This window comes from Giraffa tippelskirchi, chromosome 2 (genome assembly GCF_054371585.1).
Source record: "Giraffa tippelskirchi isolate mGirTip1 chromosome 2, T2T-mGirTip1v1.2.pri, whole genome shotgun sequence".
NCBI lineage: Eukaryota > Metazoa > Chordata > Mammalia > Artiodactyla > Giraffidae > Giraffa > Giraffa tippelskirchi.
This window is the reverse complement of record NC_137276.1, coordinates 113,499,761-113,519,061: the sequence shown is the minus strand read 5'-3', so window position 1 is coordinate 113,519,061 and position 19,301 is coordinate 113,499,761. Positions and strand designations below refer to the sequence as shown.

The window sequence follows — 19,301 nt, the reverse complement described above, 5'->3', positions numbered from 1 at the left end:
TGAAATGGTGTCATCCAGGTTGGAGCACCTTGGTTTCACTGTATTTGAACAAGCAGCACAGGAAAGTGTCTTGCAAGTCAAGTGGGCCCACTTGTGAAATAATCCAGATGGTCTACCCATCCCGTCTGCAGGCTGCATGCATTCATTCACCACATGACAGTACATGTTCACTGAGCACCTACTATATGCCAGACTCTGAGCTAATAACTAGGAAAAAAGGAAATGCTCTGCATCCTCAGGGTCCTCGCAGCCTAGCTATGAACATATTGTGGAGACAAGAGTGAATCAGTCACTTGGGGAACACACAGCTGTGCAAATCACTCTAGAAGTTGAACTTGGAATTGCAAACCTGGGTTCAGCACCTACTTCCCTCCAGGCACTATGCTGGGCCTGGCAACAAGGTATAAATCAGGCAGACGCAGTCTCTGCCTGGAAGATGTTTCTGGTCTAGATGGGGACCTAGGTCAGATGTAGCTCCAGACCTCTCTGTTCCAACACCCCCTGGACCTTCCATGGACAGACCAGTAAACTGCCGTTGGAATGCCAGCCCTCTCTCTGGGCTCAGAGTTGATGTCTTCTCTTGCCACTTCCAGACTTGAGTTAAAAATACCACCACACTGGTCGGAAGGTCCAGCACCACGTTGTCAGATCAGGCAGCCCAGAATGTGAAGGAGCACTGACCCATGGAGTGAGAACAGGAGGGGAGAGCCTGCCTTCCCTTGTCTCCATGCAGTCTGTCTGGCAGCTGTGTGCTGGGAGTGGAACAGGGGCTCCTGCTGAGTGGCCGCCTGCAGCCCCCAGAAGCTGCCCCAGCAGAGCAGTATGTCTTCACTGGGCAGATGACGCCTCCCTCTCTACCTCGCTTCCCTTCTCTCTCTCACTGCCTCAACTCTTCCCTCCCAAATAGAATATTGCCACTAAATCTTTGCCTCACTCTGTTTTCCAGGAACTGCAGCTAAGGCAATAATCTTAACTCATGCTGACTTCTTTGAAAGAAATAAAAGGAAAAGCCTTCCCTGCCCATTGTCTCCTTTAAGGAGGTAGGTTTTTAGGCTGAATCTGGAAGGAGGAGAAGGTGGAGCTAAGAGGACCAAAGGTGTGTTAATCATGATTTTTATTTTTTGTTTTCTGATGTGTTGACATCTGGGCCTTCTGACCCTGGAGGCACTGCCCCTTCCTCGGCTTCCCTGTTCCCACAGAGTGGACAGCTCTCCTAGACAGCACCTTTCAAATGCAAACCAACCACCCAGAGCCCACAGCCCACCACCTCTGTGGTTCTCACTCTCGAGAACCACTATCAATCTGACCTCATTGCCCAGGGCAGGTACCAGGCAACCAGGGAGTCCCTATGCCCCAGAGCCCGGAAATGATCCAAACCAGCCAGTCCTGAGCCCACTGACCCTGCGCTGCCTGTTCCTTCCCCTAGAAACCACAGTAAATGTTCTTGCCCACATTTCCCCTTCCCTCTGTCACCTTGAGCACCCTGGAGCTTTCCCCATGTGTCTCCCACCCACCCATGGCATGGTGTACCCCCTCCTCTAGGGATCTGTGAGTGCTATTATCTGAGCATATCTATCTTGAGGCTGTTATAACAAAATACCACACAGACTAGGTGGCTCATAAATAAGAGACATTTATTTCTTTTTTTAATCATTTTTATTATTTATTGATTTTTGGCTGCCCTGGGTCTTCAGTGCTGCGTGTGGGCTTTCTCTGGTTGTAACCAGCAGGGGCTACTTTTTGTTGCAGTGAGCAGCCTTCTCATGGCAGGGGCTTCCCTGGTTGTGGAGCACAAGCTCTAGGCACTCAGGCTTCAGCAGTTGTGGCTCACAGGCTCTAGAACACAAGCTCAGTAGTTGTGGTGCATGAGCTTAGTTGCCCCATGGCATGTGGAATCTTCCTAGACCAGGGATCAAACTCATGTCCCCTGCATTGGCAGATGGATTCTTATCCACTGTACCACCAAGGAAGTCCAAGAGACATTTATTTCTCACAGTTCTGGGGACTGGAAGTCTAAGATCAGCTGCCAATAGATTCAGTGTCCGGTGAAACCCACTTCCTGGTTCTTCTCACTGTATCCTCGGGTAGAGAAGGGGGAGGGAGCTCTCAAGGGTCTCTTTTTTCAGGGCATCTAATGACATTCTTGGGGGCTCCACCCTTATGACCTGATCACCTCCTAGTAGCCCCATCTCCTAACACCTTCAAATTGGGCATTAGGTTTTCAACCTAGGAGTTGAAGGAGAGACACAAATGTTCAGTCCACAGCAATAATAGACTCTTTCCAACAACAGTCATCTCCTGATCTGTTGGTCTCACCACACATGAATACTGATGAAACCTAAAATAAAGGGAGGAAAGCACTCCTGACACCTGGAGCACTAAGATCAAAGAACCTGGGGTAGTCCAGAAACTGTCAAGCCCAGTGCAGCTGCAATAGAGAGAGGCCAGTCCCTGGAGCACTGGGAACGCTCCAGCTGAGATGAGACCAGGGACCCCTCTTCTTATCTTTCTACATCAACTCTACCAAATTCCACTACTTCCCAGACTCCATTGATTTTATGTTTTCAGAGGTTTTTTGTTCTTGGCCCTCACTAAGCCTGTCGCAGGCTGGATCCTGGAATCATGCCCTGTTACGGGTCTTCCTCTTCCCCGACCCACTTCTTCTTCCCCTAGAAAAGTCTGTGATCTTTGTCCCCACAAGTCTATCATAAATTTCTAGGGTGACTTCATCCAGTCTTAATTTATTGTTGGACACCACTGGGTTATTGGCACATTGCTGGTCCGGTAGACACATTTATCCTTCCTTTCAAAGACTATATTAACATTTTAATTAAACACATACTGTAGGAGGGCCATATCACACAGTTACAAGAGGGCATTCCAGAAAGAAAATAAAACATAAAAACAAAAAACACCTGCATTCAAAACAGTGACCCTAATTGGAGAAGAATAGCAGATGCTTTGGGAGTAGACGCCTAAATACACAAAGGATCTGCCCTGCATGCCATTCTCCACTGCTCACAATGTTCCCAGGAGGCTCACTCATCCTCTGGTCCTTGTGAATCCTCTGTATCTCTACTTGTCTCCTTATTTAAAAAACAAACCCACCCTCATCAAAAAATCTCAAACAATACACTCTGGAGAGGGTCTGGAGAAAAGGGAACACTCCTATACTGTTGATGGGAATGTAAATTGGTGCAGCCACTATGGAGAACACATACTGTAGGAGGTTCCTTATAAAAGTAAAAGTAGAGCTACCTTATGACCCAGCAACCTCACTACTGGGCATATATCCAGAGAAAACCGTAATTTGAAAAGATACATGTACCCCAGTGTTTGTTGCAGCACTATTTACAAAGGCCAGAACTTGGAAGCAACCTAAATGTCCATCAACAGAGCAATGTATAAAGAAGATGTGGTGTGTGTATATACAATGGAATATTATTCAGTCACTAAAAAGAATGAGCTCTCAAGATGGCAGAGTAGAAGGACATGCATTCATCTTCTGCAAGAACTCCAAAATTACAACTCACTGCTGAACAACCATCAACAGGAGAATGTTGGATCCCACCAAAAAAAGATATCCCACATCCAAGGGCAAAGGAGAAGCCCCAGTAAGATGGTAGGAGGGGCAAAATTGCGTTTAGAATCAAACCCCATACCCGCCAGAGATGCTCAGAGGGCTCAAACAAAACCTTGTGTGCACCAGGACCCAGAGACCCCACAGAGACTGAGGCAGACCTGTGTTTGAGCAGGTATTCTGGGGACAGCTACCTGGGTCACACAGCCTGTGGCATAAGCCCTCTTGGAGGACGTCACCATTAACCCTACCATAGAGCTGCCGAGCAGATGACTCACAAACTGCAGAACAATTATACCAAAGAAATTCTCCCACTGTTAAGAGAGTTCTAGGACCCACAACAGATTTCTCAACCCGAGGATCTGGCAAACGGACTGAAAACCTCCAGAGAATTTGACTTTGGAGACCCATGAGATTTGGTTATGGAACTCACAAGACTGGGGAAACAGACTCTTGGAGGGCACAAACTAAACCTTGTGCGCACCAGAACCCAGGAGAAAGAAGCAACGACCCCACAAGAGACTGACCCAGACTTGCCTGTGAGAGGCAGGAGTCTCTGGCGGAAGTGTGGGTCAGCGGTGGCCTGCTGCAGGGTTGGGGGCACTGAGTGCAGCAGTGCATCCACAAGACCTTTTGAAGGAGGTCGCCTTTATCTTCATTACCACCACAATGAAAGAACGAAAACCACAAGCACAGGAAACTAATCAAACTGATCACAAGGACCACAGCCTTTTCTAACTCAATGAAACTATGAGCCATGCCGTGTAGGGCCACCCATAATAGATGAGTCTTGGTGGAGAGTTCTGACAAAACATGGTCCACTGGAGAAGGGAATAGCAAAACACTTCAGTATTCTTGCCTTGAAAACCCCATGAACAGTATGAAAAGGCAAAAAGATAGGACACTAAAAGATGAAACCCACAGGTCAGTAGATGCCCTATAATATTCTGCTGGAGAAGAGTGGAGAAATAACTCCAGAAAGAATGAAGAGATGGAGGCAAAGCCAAAACAATACCCAGTTGTGGATGTGACTGGTGATGGAAGTAACGTCCGATGCTGTAAAGACCAATATTGCATAGGAACCTGGAATATTAGGTCCATGAATAAAGGTAAATTAGAAGTGGTCAAACAGGAGATGGCAAGAGTGAACGTTGACATTTTAGGAATCAGTGAGCTAAAATGGACTGGAATGGGCGAATTTAACTCAGATGACCATTATATCTACTACTGTGGGAAAAAATCCCTTAGAAGAAATGGAGTAGCCTCATGGTCAACAAAAGAGTCTGAAATGCAGTACTTGGGTGCAATCTCAAAAATGACAGAATGATCTCTGTTCATTTCCAAGGCAAATCATTCAATATCACAATAATCCACGTCTATTCCCCAACCAGTAATGCTGAAGAAGCTTAAGTTGAATGGTTCTATGAACACCTACAACACCTTCTAGAACTAGCAGCAAAAAAAAGGTGTCCTTTTCATCATGGGGGACTGGAATGCAAAAGTAGGAAGTCAAGAGATACCTGGAATAACAGACAAATTTGGCCTTGGAAAACAAAATGAAGGAAGGCAAAGGCTAACAGAGTTTTGCCAAGAGAACACACTGGTCATAGCAAACACCCTCTTCCAGCAACGCAAGAGAAGACTCTACACATGGACATCACCAGATGGTCAATACTGAAATCAGACTGACTATATTCTTTGCAGCAAAAGATGAAGAAGCTCTATACAGTCAGCAAAAACAAGACCGAGAACTGACTGTAACTCAGATCATGAACTCCTTATTGCCAAATTCAGACTTAAATTGAAGAAAGTAGGGAAAACTACTAGACCTTTCAGGTATAACTTAAATCAAATCCCTTATGATTATACAGAGGAAGTGACAAATAGATTCAAGGGATTAGATCTGATAGACAGAATGCCTGAAGAACTAGGACAGAGGTTCATGACATTGTACAGGAGGCAGGGATCAAAACAATCCCCAAGAAAAAGAAATGCAAAAAGGCAAAATGGTTGTCTGAGGAGGCCTTACATATAGCTGAGAAAGAAGAGAAGCAAAAGGCAAAGGAGAAAAGATATACCCATTTGAATGCAGAGTTCCAAAGAGTAACAAGGAGAGAAAAGAAGGCCTTCCTCGGTGATCAATGCAAAGAAATACAGGAAAACAATAGAATGCGAAAGACTAGAGATCTCTTCAAGAAAATTAGAGATACCAGGGGAATATTTCATGCAAAGATGGGTACAATAAAGGACAGAAACAGTGTGGACCTAAGAGAAGCAGAAGATATTAAGAAAAGGTGACAAGAATACACAGAATAACTGTACAAAAAAGATCTTCACGACCCAGATAATCACGATGGTGTGATCACTCACCTAGAGCCAGACATCCTGGAATGTGAAGTCAAGTGAGCCTTAGGAAGCATCACTATGAGCAAAGCTAGTGGAGGTGATGGAATTCCAGATGAGCTATTTCAAATCCTAAAAGGTGATGCTGTTAAAGTGCCGCACTTAGTTCAGTTCAGTTCAGTTCAGTCGCTCAGTCGTGTCTGACTCTCTGCGACCCCATGAATTGCAGCACGCCAGGCCTCTCTGTCCATCACCAACTCCCGGAGTCTACCCAAACCCATGTTCATCGAGTCGGTGATGCCATCCAACCATCTCATCCTCTGTCGTCCCTTTCTCCTCCCGCCCCCAATCCTACCCAGCATTAGGGTCTTTTCCAATGAGTCAACCCCTCGCATGAGGTGGCCAAAGTATTGGAGCTTCAGCTTCAACATCAGACCTTCCAATGAACACCCAGGATTGATCTCTTTTAGGATGGATTGATTGGATCTCCTTGCAGTCCAAGGGACTCTCAAGTCATCAGCTGCACTTAATATGCCAGCAAATTTGGAAAACTCAGCATTGGCCACAGGACTGGAAAAGGTCAGTTTTCATCCCAATCTCAAAGAAAGGCAATGTCAAAGAATGTTCAAACTACTGCACAATTGCACTCATCTCACACACTAGAAAAGTAATGCTCAAAATTCTCCAAGCCAGGTTTCAACAGTACATGAACCGTGAACTTCCAGATGTTCAAGCTTGATTTAGAAAAGGTAGAGGAACCAGAGATCAAATCGCCAACATCCATTGGATCATCAAAAAAGCAAGAGAATTCCAGAAAAACATCTACTTCTGCTTTATTGACTATGCCAAAGCCTTTGACTGTGTAGATCATAACAAACTGTGGAAAATTCTTAAAGAGACGGGAATACCAGACCACCTGACCTGCCTCCTGAGAAATCTGTATGCAGCTCAAGAAGCAACAGTTTGTACTGGACATGGAACAATGGACTGGTTCCAAACTGGGAAAGGAGTACGTCAAGGCTATATGTTGTCACCTTGCTTATTTAACTTATATGCAGAGTACATCATGAGAAACTCTGGGCTGGATGAAGCACAAGCTGGATACAAGACTGCCAGGAGAAATATCAATAACCTCAGATATGCAGGTGACACCACCCTTATGGCAGAAAGTGAAGAAGAACTAAAGAGCCTCTTGATGAAAGTGAAAGAGAAGAGTGAAAAGGTTGGCTTAAATCTCAACATTCAGAAAACTAAGATCATGGCATCCAGTCCCATCACTTCATGGCAAATAGATGGGGAAACAATGGAAACAGTGAGAGATTTTATTTTCTTGGTCTTCAATATCACTGCAGATGGTGACTGCAGCCATGAAATTAAAAGACACTTGCTCTTTGGAAGAAAAGCTATGATCAGCCTAGACAGCATATTAAAAAGCAGAGACATTATTTTGCCAACAAAGTCTGTCTAGTCAAAGCTATAATTTTTTCTAGTAGTCATGTATGGATGTGAGAGTTGGACTATAAAGAAAGCTGAGCACTGAAGAATTGAAGCTTTTGAACTGTGGTGTTGGAGAAGACTCTTGAGAGTCCCTTGGACTGCAAGGAGATCAAACCAGTCCATCCTAAAGGAAATTAGTGCTGAATATTCATTGGAAGGACTGATGTGGAAGCTGAAACTCCAATACTTTGACTACCTGATGTGAAGAACTGACTCATTGGACAAGACCTTGATGCTGGGAAAGATCGAAGGCAGGAGGAGAAGGGGATGACAGAGGATGAGATGTTTGGATAGCATCACCGGCTCAATGGACATGAATTTGAGCAGGCTCTGGGAGTTTGCAATGGACAGGGAGGCCTGGCGTGCAGCGGTTCATGGGGTCGCAAAGAGTCGAACATAACTGAGCGACTGAAATGACTGACTGACTGAGAAGGAATGAAATAATGTCATTTGCAGTGATGTGGGTGGACCTAGAGACTGTCATACTGAGTTAAGCAAGTCAGATAGACTATGACAAATGTTATATAATATCACTTACATGTGGAATCTTAATAAAAGGGTACAATAAACTTATTTACAAAACAGAGATAGAGTTGTTGATGTAGAACAGAAACTTTTGGTTACCAGGGAGAAAGGAGGAGGGATAAGTTGGGAAATTGGGATTGACACATACGCGCTACTATATACAAAATATATTACAAATAAGAATATCCTGTATAGCACAGGGAGCTACTCAATATTCTGAAATGGCCTATGTAGGAAAAGAATCTTAAAAAGAGTGGATATATGTATATGTATAACTGATTCTGTGCTGTACAGCAGAAACTAACACAATATTGTAAATCAACTATCCGCAGATAATTTTTTTAGTTAAAAATCAATCAATCAGTAAAAAGCAAATTCAAACTCTTTACACTGACTGTTGCCCCAGACAACATGCATCAGAGGGCGCTGTCGAGCTTGGATACCACTGGGTCTCTTGCAGTCTTACATTATTCAAATGAGAAGAGCCTCTTACCCCTAAGGTTTGGGTTTCAGATCTACAGGAGTCAATAGGAAGCTATGGAAGGGTTTAAACTCCAGGAGTAGCTTCAGGGATTTCATGCCGGCAGCACCGCAGAGCATCCTGGAGGAGAGTGACGAGGCCTCAGAGAAGGCTTGTGTGGCGAATGAAGAGGAGGTGGCCAGGCAGAAGCTGAATGCAGGTGATAAATGGTCACGAACAATCATGGCATTCATTAAAAGAGAAAAATGTGCTGCAAGATTTAGAAAAAACAGCAACAAATTCAATCTGGGGCAGATTGAGCTCGAAATGCCTGGTGGCCATTTTGTAGATTTACAGGTACTGAGCTTTGGGGGCCTTAAATTCCATGGGGAGGTTCTGGGTCTCACACTGAGGTTTGAAAATTGTAAGAAAATGGAAGGCAGCTAGAATTCAGAGAGCAGACAAGAAATACTGTCATCTAAGAGGCAGAGAATTTGGGAAGGAACAGCCTATGGCTTAGAGAAAAGCAAGGATTGCTTCTGCCTCAGGAGCCTGAAGTGGCAAATGAAAAAGAATTTAAGCTCTGCATTGGATGTAGCAACTGGAGGGCAGTGAGGACTTGGGGAGGGCTATTTCAGAGGAAGGTATTGTGGGCAGCGAGTGGGAGTGAGAGTGAGCAAGGGGCTAAGGATGCTGATGAGATGCAGGGAATTTCCAGCTTTTCCAGGTGGGAATGATGGGGAGAAGGGAGGTCAGAGGGCAGGCTGAGGGCAGCAGGAAAAAGTTCAGAGGACTGTTCTTCTGGGGCACCGAGAGCATTTCCTTCTAATGGGGAGTTTTCTTCCCCCTTACTCTGCCCTGGAGATGCATTCATCCCTCCCTCGTGCCAAAGAAGGAAAGTGAAAAGAGTTTGATCAAAGAGAGAAAAAGACAGTCTCACTGAACAGAATCACACTGAGAATATTAAGAGATCATGGTTTGCATCATGTCTGCTTCATCTGGGGGCTAGACCACACTGGGCATTCCCCCCCACTTCCTTCCACCCTCAGGACTCAGAACTATGGAGCCTCCTCCAGCTTGTGTGAGAGAGTAGGTGGCTCCATGGAGCCAGCACCAGGGCCTTGGGCCCAGAGCAAGGGCCTGCAGGACCTGAGGGCTGAGGGCTGGAGGGAGGGGCCACAGCCAGAGGAGGGGCCGGATGGAGGGGCCAGAGGGGTCCTGTCAAGGTGGGCTTCCTCTGCTCAAGGGGACTGGAGGTGGTGGACGAGGCTGCCCTGCCTTGTGGTTGCAGGTCTCTGATCTCCAGACATAGAGCTTTCCCTGTTAGCACACAGTTTAAATTTCTTTAAATTTCCATGGGCCGTGTACTCCTGAGCTGAAGGGGCTGAGGCAGTTGAAGGAGGGAGTCCAGAGTGCAAGCCCTGAGGCTGGAGGGCTAGACATCTGGAGGGGTCGGGCACAGTGGGGCCCTGGTTGGTCTGGGGAGCAGGGCGGTCGAGAGAATGTTGCTTCTAGATGAGCCCTGCCTTCTCTGTGGAGTAAGAGGCCAGGCTGCTCTGTGCAGAAGACATAGGGAGGTTTGAGGAAAGGGATGAAGGCTGGGAAGCTTGATGGGAAGGGGTGAGAGAAAGAACTGGACTAGGTGAGTAGGGCCCTGGGGACCTGGCTAGGGGCCCACTGTCTTGGGAGCCAGGGGAGGGCAGGAAGGACAGGCAAAGAAGACAGCCCAGCCATGGGACTGTGTGGGGAGGGAGGAGGCAGAGGCCAGAAGGGTGGATCCCACACTGCAGAGGTTGTGGAAGCTGGAACCAAAGCCAGAGAGGAGGCTGGGTTTGAAATTGTCCCCGCCAACTCCAAGAAGGCTTGCGAGTTGTCACTCCCTAGGTTGGTGCCAAGTTGGGGAGGGGGCGGTGTGAATTTTCAGTTTAGTGTCAGGGCTACCAATCAATTTAATTGTTTCAATTATAACTTTGTGATGTTTTGAAATTTGGAGATTAATGGTTTGTTTTCAGCATCCTCGCAGATTGAAGATTCAACTGTTTCCTGGAAAACGTCACTTTTTTATTGATTTCTTCTTTTGGAGACAGGAAGATCAATTCTACTGTACTTGCCTTAGGAGTGATAATGATCAGTTGTGAGACGGTCTGGAGTTTAAAAAGTTAACATGGGTTTTATGGCAGCAGGGTGAGGTGACATGTTACCTGGGGCCCCAACTTCCTCACCTTCATCCAGCCAACACCCTTCCAGCAGAGTCCACACCCACCTATCCCACCTTCCTCCAAGGGGCGGACTCTGCATCCCTCCACCACCACCTTCCAGGTGAGGACCACAGCTCTAAGCCAACACCTCCCATTTACAAACAAGTAAACTGAGGCCCAGAAGGACAAGGCAACTTCCCACGGTCATAAGCCCAGCCAATCAGGGAGCAGTGAGGGACTCCAGGCCTCCTGATCCTCCAGCCTCTGGTCTTCACAATGTACCAATTCAGCCACCAGTGAAAACCCTCCCTTACTTCCACCCAGTGCTTTTGGGGGATGGAGGAACACATGGGGAATGGAGGAACAGCTTGGGTTGTTCCCATCGTATTTTCAGACCAAGCTCACATTGGGAGCAAGAAGGTTTGAGCCTCTCTGCCCATTCTTGGGCTGTTGGTGCCACTCACTTGCCTACCTAGGCCACCAGGACCTCGATTTTACCTCAATGGCAAGGTGTCACCTCTCAAAAGATGTGAAAGAGGATTCCTTGTATCCTCTCCATCCTAAGCCAAGTAGTCAATGCTTCAGGTGCTGGGACCAGGACTTCCGCTATGTCAAGGATCATAGAATTAGGTCCCAGGCTTGAGCCAGCCATGTGGTGTGTGTGTGTGCACGTGTGTGTGTGTGTGTGTGTGTGTGTGAGACAGAGAGAGAGATCCAGCTGCCTGGCAGCTGAACTGGCCCAGAACCTCTCCTGGGTTCTGTCTGGGAACCCTCAGAAGCGCCTCTGCTCCAGGCACCCTGCTGCTCAACTGCCTCCAAATCCACTGCCTGAATCAGCCCCGTCAGCGAGGTGAGCATCCACCAAAACAGAGGGAAGACTTATTCATTCTCCTTGGGTCTGTCTTCAAGGGCAGCGGCTCTGAACCTCTGAATCAAAGCCAGGCACACAGGCAGACTCCTTGATCCACTACAACCTGCCTGCTCTCTCCCTCTCTCCCCTCTCTCTCCTCATGTTCCCATAGCTCTATTCAGAGGCTCCCAGCATGCGCTGCACGGCTTTGCCTCGCGGCTTTGCTCCTCTGCCTAATCTAGATCAAACACACAATAGACATTTGTTGAGCAAATAATTTTTTAAATGAAGGAGTGAATCCTGAGCTCCTTCCTCATCCTTGCAGATTTAAACTCCTCACTCTGCCCAGACATCATCTCAGCACTCATCGACACCCACTGCCCAAACTTATCCTGCGACCTATTTCCAAAAGGGCTGTGCACACTGTGGCATGAGCCCTCGGGTGTCCTGTGTCCCTGAGCTCTGACAATGCGAGGTGTCCCACATCAACTGTTGATCAATTGATGCATCTGCTTTCTATGATTGTTTACTGCATAAACACTCTCCTTTGATTAAAAATAATAATAATAACTAGCACCTGCAGAGTGCTTTTGTGCTTATGACCAGCTTGGGCTGTGACCCAGGTGGTGCCCATAACTACCATGATGGGTAGGGAAGGGTCCCCACTGGCCAGATAAGAGAACTGAGGCTCCCACAGGGAGTCATCAATGATGAGACAGACCTTCCACGGCAAAATTAACTGCCTTTTCCGCTGAACCAGGACTGACTATCAGAGGAGCCTGTTAGGATCCCATATGGACACCCAAACCTATTCTCAGTGTCCTTGCCAGGGTGTCACCAGCTCTTCTCTCTGCCTGTGTCAGGGGTTCTGGTCAGCAAGTAGATACCTCATCATCCCCCAGCAGCAGGTAATCCATCACATACATGATCTTCCCCCAAGTTTTTCCCTATGCTGTAAAGTGTTGTTCCCTAATTATTCTGGTAAACACATTTTTCTTGTTTGTACACTATGCAGAGGAAATCATGGATTTCCATATTGTGTTGATTGCTTCACCTGATTAAGTTTTAAATTAGATTAAATTTTGCACTAGTCAGATGGAAGGCAGAAATAAATTGACTGGCTAATGAGGGAGTTCAAACTTAACTGCTGATTGGAGGGGAGGAAGAATAGGACATAAAAATGGTATCCATTTATATCAGCTTTAGTTGAGCCACTCAAAAAAGGGGACTCTCAGTCATTTTTATTTGGAATCATCTTGGGCTATATGGAAGTGGATCAGCAGCTGAGGAAGCCTAGTAAACCCCAAGAGTCTGGGAGGCTGAGGGAGATCTCCTTCTCCCAGATAAGTCTTCGGTTTGATGGTTTAAGACAGTAAAATGCAAAGTCTCAGGAGTAGCAACACCTAAGGGTGTTATCAGTCATCCTCTGGCCTTGGTGGGATTTAGGGATGGGGCACAGGGCCCCCAGTTTTGTACCACCAGTCCAGTTCGGTGTACATCCTTTCTTAGGTACCTAACCTGCACCTTACAAAGGTAAAGAATTAGGCCTTGGTTAAATTTAATATTTTTCCTCCAATGGTCTCATTTTTTGAAGCCAATGGAGGTGAGAAGGATGTCAGCATTGTGGTTACTTCTCTTCCAAAAGCAATTTTAAAAAGAGTTAGGCTTCCTGACGGTCTTCGCTGGTATCTTCCTGACCCTTTGTTGGCAAGTCTCAATATATACTCTACCCCTCTGGAGAAAGCCCACTTCTTAGAAGATTCCATATTTATTCATTGCATTCTATTAACTGTCTGCTCCCTGGAGTTTCAAATGCCCCCAGAATGGGATGGGGAACAGAGAGAAAAGTCTGATTCTTCCATGTTCTGGATGTCTCAGGAGGGCTGAGTATTCTGTTAGCATGTGGATAGGGATCTCCTTGACATTCTAGAGCACTGGGTCTGTAAACCTGAGTCTCGGTGTCCACAAGTCTGTGCCCAGCACTGGGGACAAGCTGTCTTTCTCACCTGGCCACTCAACAGCTTAGTTCTCTCAGTAAACCTCATACCACGTTGATTTAAGGAAATCTCACTGTGACATATCAACCAATAGAAGAAGCAGAACCCAGTCCTCCTAAGATCACCTCAAGGCTGAGCTCTCCTCTGACCCCCTGTCAGCTTACTCTGTGCTCCACATTTTATCTTAGGAGTAAGCACTGTGCAAAACGAATTACCTTCTTTCTTGCTCTGGTATTTTCTGTTTGCTAATATCTGGTCCTGATCTCAGTTCCCCTGATGTGATGATGACCAGCCTGGTACAAGCACAAGTGTTATATTCTCACAATCTTCTTGTGAGCAGGGCACCCTCCAACAGCTGTTACCTCATCCTAGAGAGCACAGTTTTAACTGCAAAGAGTCACCAGTAAGCTGGGAAACCCCCAAACAATCCCCAGGGAAGACTTGTGTTGCTTAAGTCTTTTATCAGCCAGATCTCCCCACTCCCAGTTTTATTGAGATATGACTGACATATAACATTGTATTCATCAAAGGGGTACAGTGTAAGGTTTTGATATATTTATGTAACATGAAATAATTACCACAATAAATTTAGTTAACATATATCATCGAGTTAAAAATTGACTTTTCTTGTTATGAGAACTTTTAAGATCTCTTAACAACTTTCAAATATATAATATAGTATTGTTAACTATAGTTATCATGCTGTATGTTACATCCCCAGAACTTATTTCTCCTAAAACTGAAAATTTGTACCTTTTGATCACTATTCCAGCCCCTGCTGCCCCAAACACCTGCCCTGGAAATCAGCAGTATGTTCTCTGTAGCTATGAGCTCAATTTCTTAAGGTTCCACATGTAAATGAGATCATATTAGTATTTGTCTTTCTCTGATGGCATTTCATTTAGCATAATGCCCTCAAAATCCATCCATGTTGTTGCAGATGACAAGATTTCCTTCTTTTTATGGCTCAATAATATTCCATTGTATGTATGCAACATTTTCTTTATTCATTCTTCCATCAATAGAAACATTGTTTCCAAGTCTTGGCTATTGTAAATAATGCTGCAAAGAATATAGGGGTTCAGATGTCTTTTTGAGATAATGATTTCATTTCCTTCATATAAATACCCAGATGTTGAATTGCTGGATCATGTGACAGTTCTACATTTATTTTTTTGAGGAACCTCCACACTGTTTTCTGTACTGCCCGAAACCAGTTTACATTCCCAACAGCGCACAAGGGTTCCCTTTTCTCCTCATCCTCCTCACCAATGTTTATGATCTCTCAACTTTTTGATAAAAGTTATTCAAACAGGTGAGAGGTAATACCTCACTGTGGTCTTGATTTGTATTTCCCTGATATTTAGTGGTGTTGAGAGTCTTTTCATGTTATCAATTGATCATTTGATTGTTTTCTTCAGAAAATTGTCTGTTCAGTTCCTCTGCTTACTTTTTTATTGGATTATTTGTTTTATTGCTATTGAATTGTATAGATTCTTCAACTTTTTAGATATTAACCCCTTTATTAGATACACAATTTGCAAATATTTTCTTCCATTCAGTAGGTTACCTTTTCATTTCCTTGATAGTTTCCTTTGCTATGCAGAAGTATTTTAATTTGATGTAGTCTCACTTGTTTATTTTTGCTTTTGTTGCCTTTGCTTTTGGTGTCAAATCCAAAGAAAGAAAGAAAGAAAGAAAGAAAGAAAAACCATTGTCAAGACCAATGTCTAGGAAATTACCCCTAGAAGTGTTTTCTTCTAGAAGTGTTATGATTTTAGGTCTTTATGTTCAGGTTTTTAACCCATTTTGAGTTCATTTTTGTGTATGGTGTAAGATAGAGATCCAGTCTCATTCTTTTGCATGTGGCTGTCCAGTTTTCCCAACACCATTTATGGAAGAGACTATCCCTTCCCCCAGCATATTTGTGGCTCTTTTGTTATAAATTAATTGACCATATATGTGTAGGTTCACTTCTGGGCTCTCTATTCTGACCCATTCATTTATGTGTCTATTTTACACCAATACCACACCTTTTTGTTGAGAGGTTTTATATTGAATGGGTGATGAATTTTGTTGAATATTTTTTCTGTATCTGCTGAGATGATCATATGATCTTTATCCCTCATTTGGTTAATGTGGTATATCACACTGACTGATTTGCAGGTATTGAACCATCCTTGCATCCCTGGAATAAACCCCACTTGATCATGGTACCTGATCTTCTTAATATATTGTTGAATTTGATTTTCTAATATTTGGTTGAAGATTTTTGCATCTATGTTCATCAGGTATATTGGCCTATAACTTTCATTTCTTTGTGATGTTTTTGTCTGCTTTTGGTATCAGGGTAATGCTGACTTCATAAATTGAGTTTGGAAGTGTTCCCTCCTATTCTATCTTTTGGAAGAGTTTGAGAAGTTATTAAGTTTTCTTTAAATGTTTGGTAGAATTCACTAGTGAAGTCATCTCATCCTAGACTTTTGTTTGTTGGAAGGTTTTTGGTTTCTGATTCAATCTCCTTACAAATTAGTCTTTTCAGATTTTCTATTTCTTCATCATTCAATCTTGGTAGGTTATATGTTTCTAGCAGATACCTCTGATTACTCTCAGATCTGATCTCTGATTTCTACTTGACTCCTAAAAGACCTCAAGGCTCATTTGCCCCTCTGCACCTAAGCATTGCCTCAGAGCTCTGGCTATTACTAACTGATATGGACGTATGGAAACCTGTTTTCCTTCTTTGAAATAACCTCTTTAATGACGAGAAGCACTCAGTCATCATAGCCAGAGAAATGTATTTTAGTATCGTGCAGCATAACAGTAATTTTTGCAGAGAGGCAGTATGTTAACCAGAAGAAAGGTAAAGGTATAGATTAACATTGCGTGTGTGCTAAGTCACTTCAGTCATATCCAACTGTGTGCGACCCTGTGGACTGTACCCTGCCAGGCTCCTCTGTCCATGGGATTCTCCAGGCAAGAATACTGGAGTGGTTTGCCATGCCCTCCTCCAGGGAATCTTCCCAACCCAGGGATAGAACTCACATCTCCTGTGGTTCCTGCACTGCATATGGATTCTTTACTGCTGAGCTGCCAGGGAAGCCCCAAGATTAACATTAACTTATGATAAATTGAGAACATACATTATGATTCCAAGGGTAGCCACTAAAAGAATAAAAACAGACTGCATAACATCCCGACTAAGAAGAAAATTGTGAAAGCCTGAGAGCTGGCAACTGAGCTCAAATTTAATAAGAGGTCAGAAATCAAAGGTCAGAACAAATTGCTGATGTTCTGATCTCTTATCAAATTTGACCTCAGTCCAGCTTTCAGGTCCATCTAGCCAAAGCTATAGTTTTTCCAGTAGTCATGTATGGATGTAAGAGTTGGACTATAAAGAAAGCTGAGCACCGAAGAATTGATGCTTTTGAACTATGGTTTTGGAGAAGACTCTTGAGAGTCCCTGGACTGCAAGGAGAACCAGACAGTCCATCCTAAAGGAAATAAGTCCTGAATGTTCATTGGAAGGGCTGATGCTGAAGCTGAAACTCCAATACTTTGGCCACCTGATGCGAAGAACTGAATCATTGGAAAAGACCTTGATGCTGGGAAAGATTGAAGGCAGGAGAAGAAGGGGACAGCAGGGGATGAGATGGTTGGATGGCATCACTGACTCAACGAACATGAGTTTGAGTAAACTCTGGGAGTTGGTGATAGACAGGGAAGCCCGACTGAACTGAACTGAACTGATGGGATGGATGGCAGCCATATTGCCCTTTGGGATGGGAACAGAAGTTCCAGGGAAACAAGAAGTGTAACTGGACAGCAGCAGTTTCCCTGGTTTTACTTATACCTGGCCACCCCTCTGGATGTAACACTAACAGCCAAACAGGTCTATTCTTGTGGCCTCAAGATGCCTTCAGCAAAGTGTTTGTTGTTGGCCTCAGTGTTTCTCACAAACAGTTTGACTTTTGGAGAAATTTTAAAGGGCCATTTTCCAGGAGTTGTTTTCTCCTTTATTTTTATAAGATTTATCTGTATCTGTACTTTTTGACCCAGAGCTTAGAGTTCAATAATCACTACTACTACCCTCACCCATTAGCACCACCAATGAGAAGACTAATCTTACGAAATTATTCCTGATTGTACCAAATAACATCCAGAGAGAGTCCACACAGCTTTTCACTCAGATATCAAAGAGGGGACAGTTAAGCAAATGTCTAGTGACTAATTGTGATTCGTAAGTGTTGGCATTCACTTAAGTAATGCTCAGTGGCTATCATGTAAAATTAGAAAAACTAGCATTTTTTGAGCATTTGCTTTGCTCCAGACACAATTCCAAACACATTACATATATTGATGCATTTGATCCCCCAACAAATCTACGAATAGGTCTTATTACCATGTCCACTTTACGATGAAAAACTGGGTTGCAGAGAACTTAACAAAGGGGCGGGGCTGGGATTAAACAGGGGCTCTCTGGCATTGTCTTTGCAGTGTCCTTCACACTGTGTGCGTGACAGTTCTCAGGACAGTCTCTTCCCTCAGCAAGCTTTTGGTTTAGTAAGGAAGTCAGCAAGTATACACAAACTCTGAAATAAGACAGACAGGATGAAAAATATAAAAGAGTTACAGGTAGTGTAGTAGAAAGGAAGAGATCATGAACAATAAGGAAGAGAATGGCTTTGGGAGGATAAGGAGGATTTATTTCACCAGCATCGCCAATAAATATTAGCCATAAAGTCAACTGTATGAAGATGGAGCAAGCATGCCAAGTGTAGAAAACAGTGTGAGCAGAACAGATCAATGACGAACCTGTGTTTGGAAAATGGCCAGTAATGCTGGTTTGCCTGGAATGTAATAGCAGAAACAATGACAATGATGACAAGTGCAATTAATATTTCCAATGCCCCAGGCACAAGTCTAAGCATTAACTAATCTAGCTCACTGCACATCCCTGTGGGTACTGTTCTTATCCGTATTTTGTAAATGAAGAAGCAAATACCAACAAGGACAATATTTGTATGAAGTCACAAGGCTAGACATAACGATGGGCTCCAATCTAGACAGGCCAGCTCCTGCAGCACAATGCGCGTCCCTCTTCTGGAGTGTGGGTGGAGCCTTAGTGAGAGTCATTTAGGAAAAGAACACACGCTTCACTAACCTGGATCCAAAGTCCCATCTATTAGTGTTTATGACCTTGGGTAAGGGATTGTATCTCTCTCAATTTCCATACTTATAACTTGAAAACAATAGCATCTGCCTTGGTCCTCTGTAAGGACTGGTAGAGAGCCCAATACATAACTAGAAGGCAGGTCCTAGAATGCCAGCTTTGAGAATAAACACCTAATTCTTAAGACTTTTGCAAACAATGGGATTGCGACTGGGCTCTAAGAAGAATCATTGGAGAGTTTATTAAATGCACAGGGTCTTAACTGGCAAGTCCTAGATCTTCAGGGGCATTTCAGAATCCTAGGTTTATCTTACCAAAAATTATAGTGTATCATCCAAGAATTCATCCTGTGGAAATAGAGATATATTAAAATAAATATACAAGCATGTATTATTTATAAGCAAATAAATAGAAACAACTGAAACATTAAAAAAAATAAGATCTGTGTTATATAAATGATACAAGGCATATAATGGAATGCTATAAAGACATTAAAAATACTATATGATCACTAAATGCTCACAGTGAATTATTAAATGAAATAGATTATAGAACAGTATATATTGTATGACCTCATAAACATGCAAATCTGTGTGCATGTCCATTAAAAAAACTGAATAGCTATAAAATAATATTTGCAGTGATTCTTCACCAGTGTAATTATAGGTATTGCAGTTT

At 44.0% G+C, this 19,301-nt stretch overlaps 1 long non-coding RNA gene across 1 annotated transcript; it reads left to right on the top strand.

Moving 5' to 3' along the window:
- The first annotated feature begins 531 nt into the window (after positions 1-531).
- Positions 532-1,013, top strand: LOC145539223 (uncharacterized). Its single transcript, XR_014077645.1, has 2 exons — positions 532-820; positions 947-1,013. It is a non-coding gene; the product is annotated as an uncharacterized LOC145539223 (long non-coding RNA).
- Positions 1,014-19,301: the final 18,288 nt, after the last annotated feature.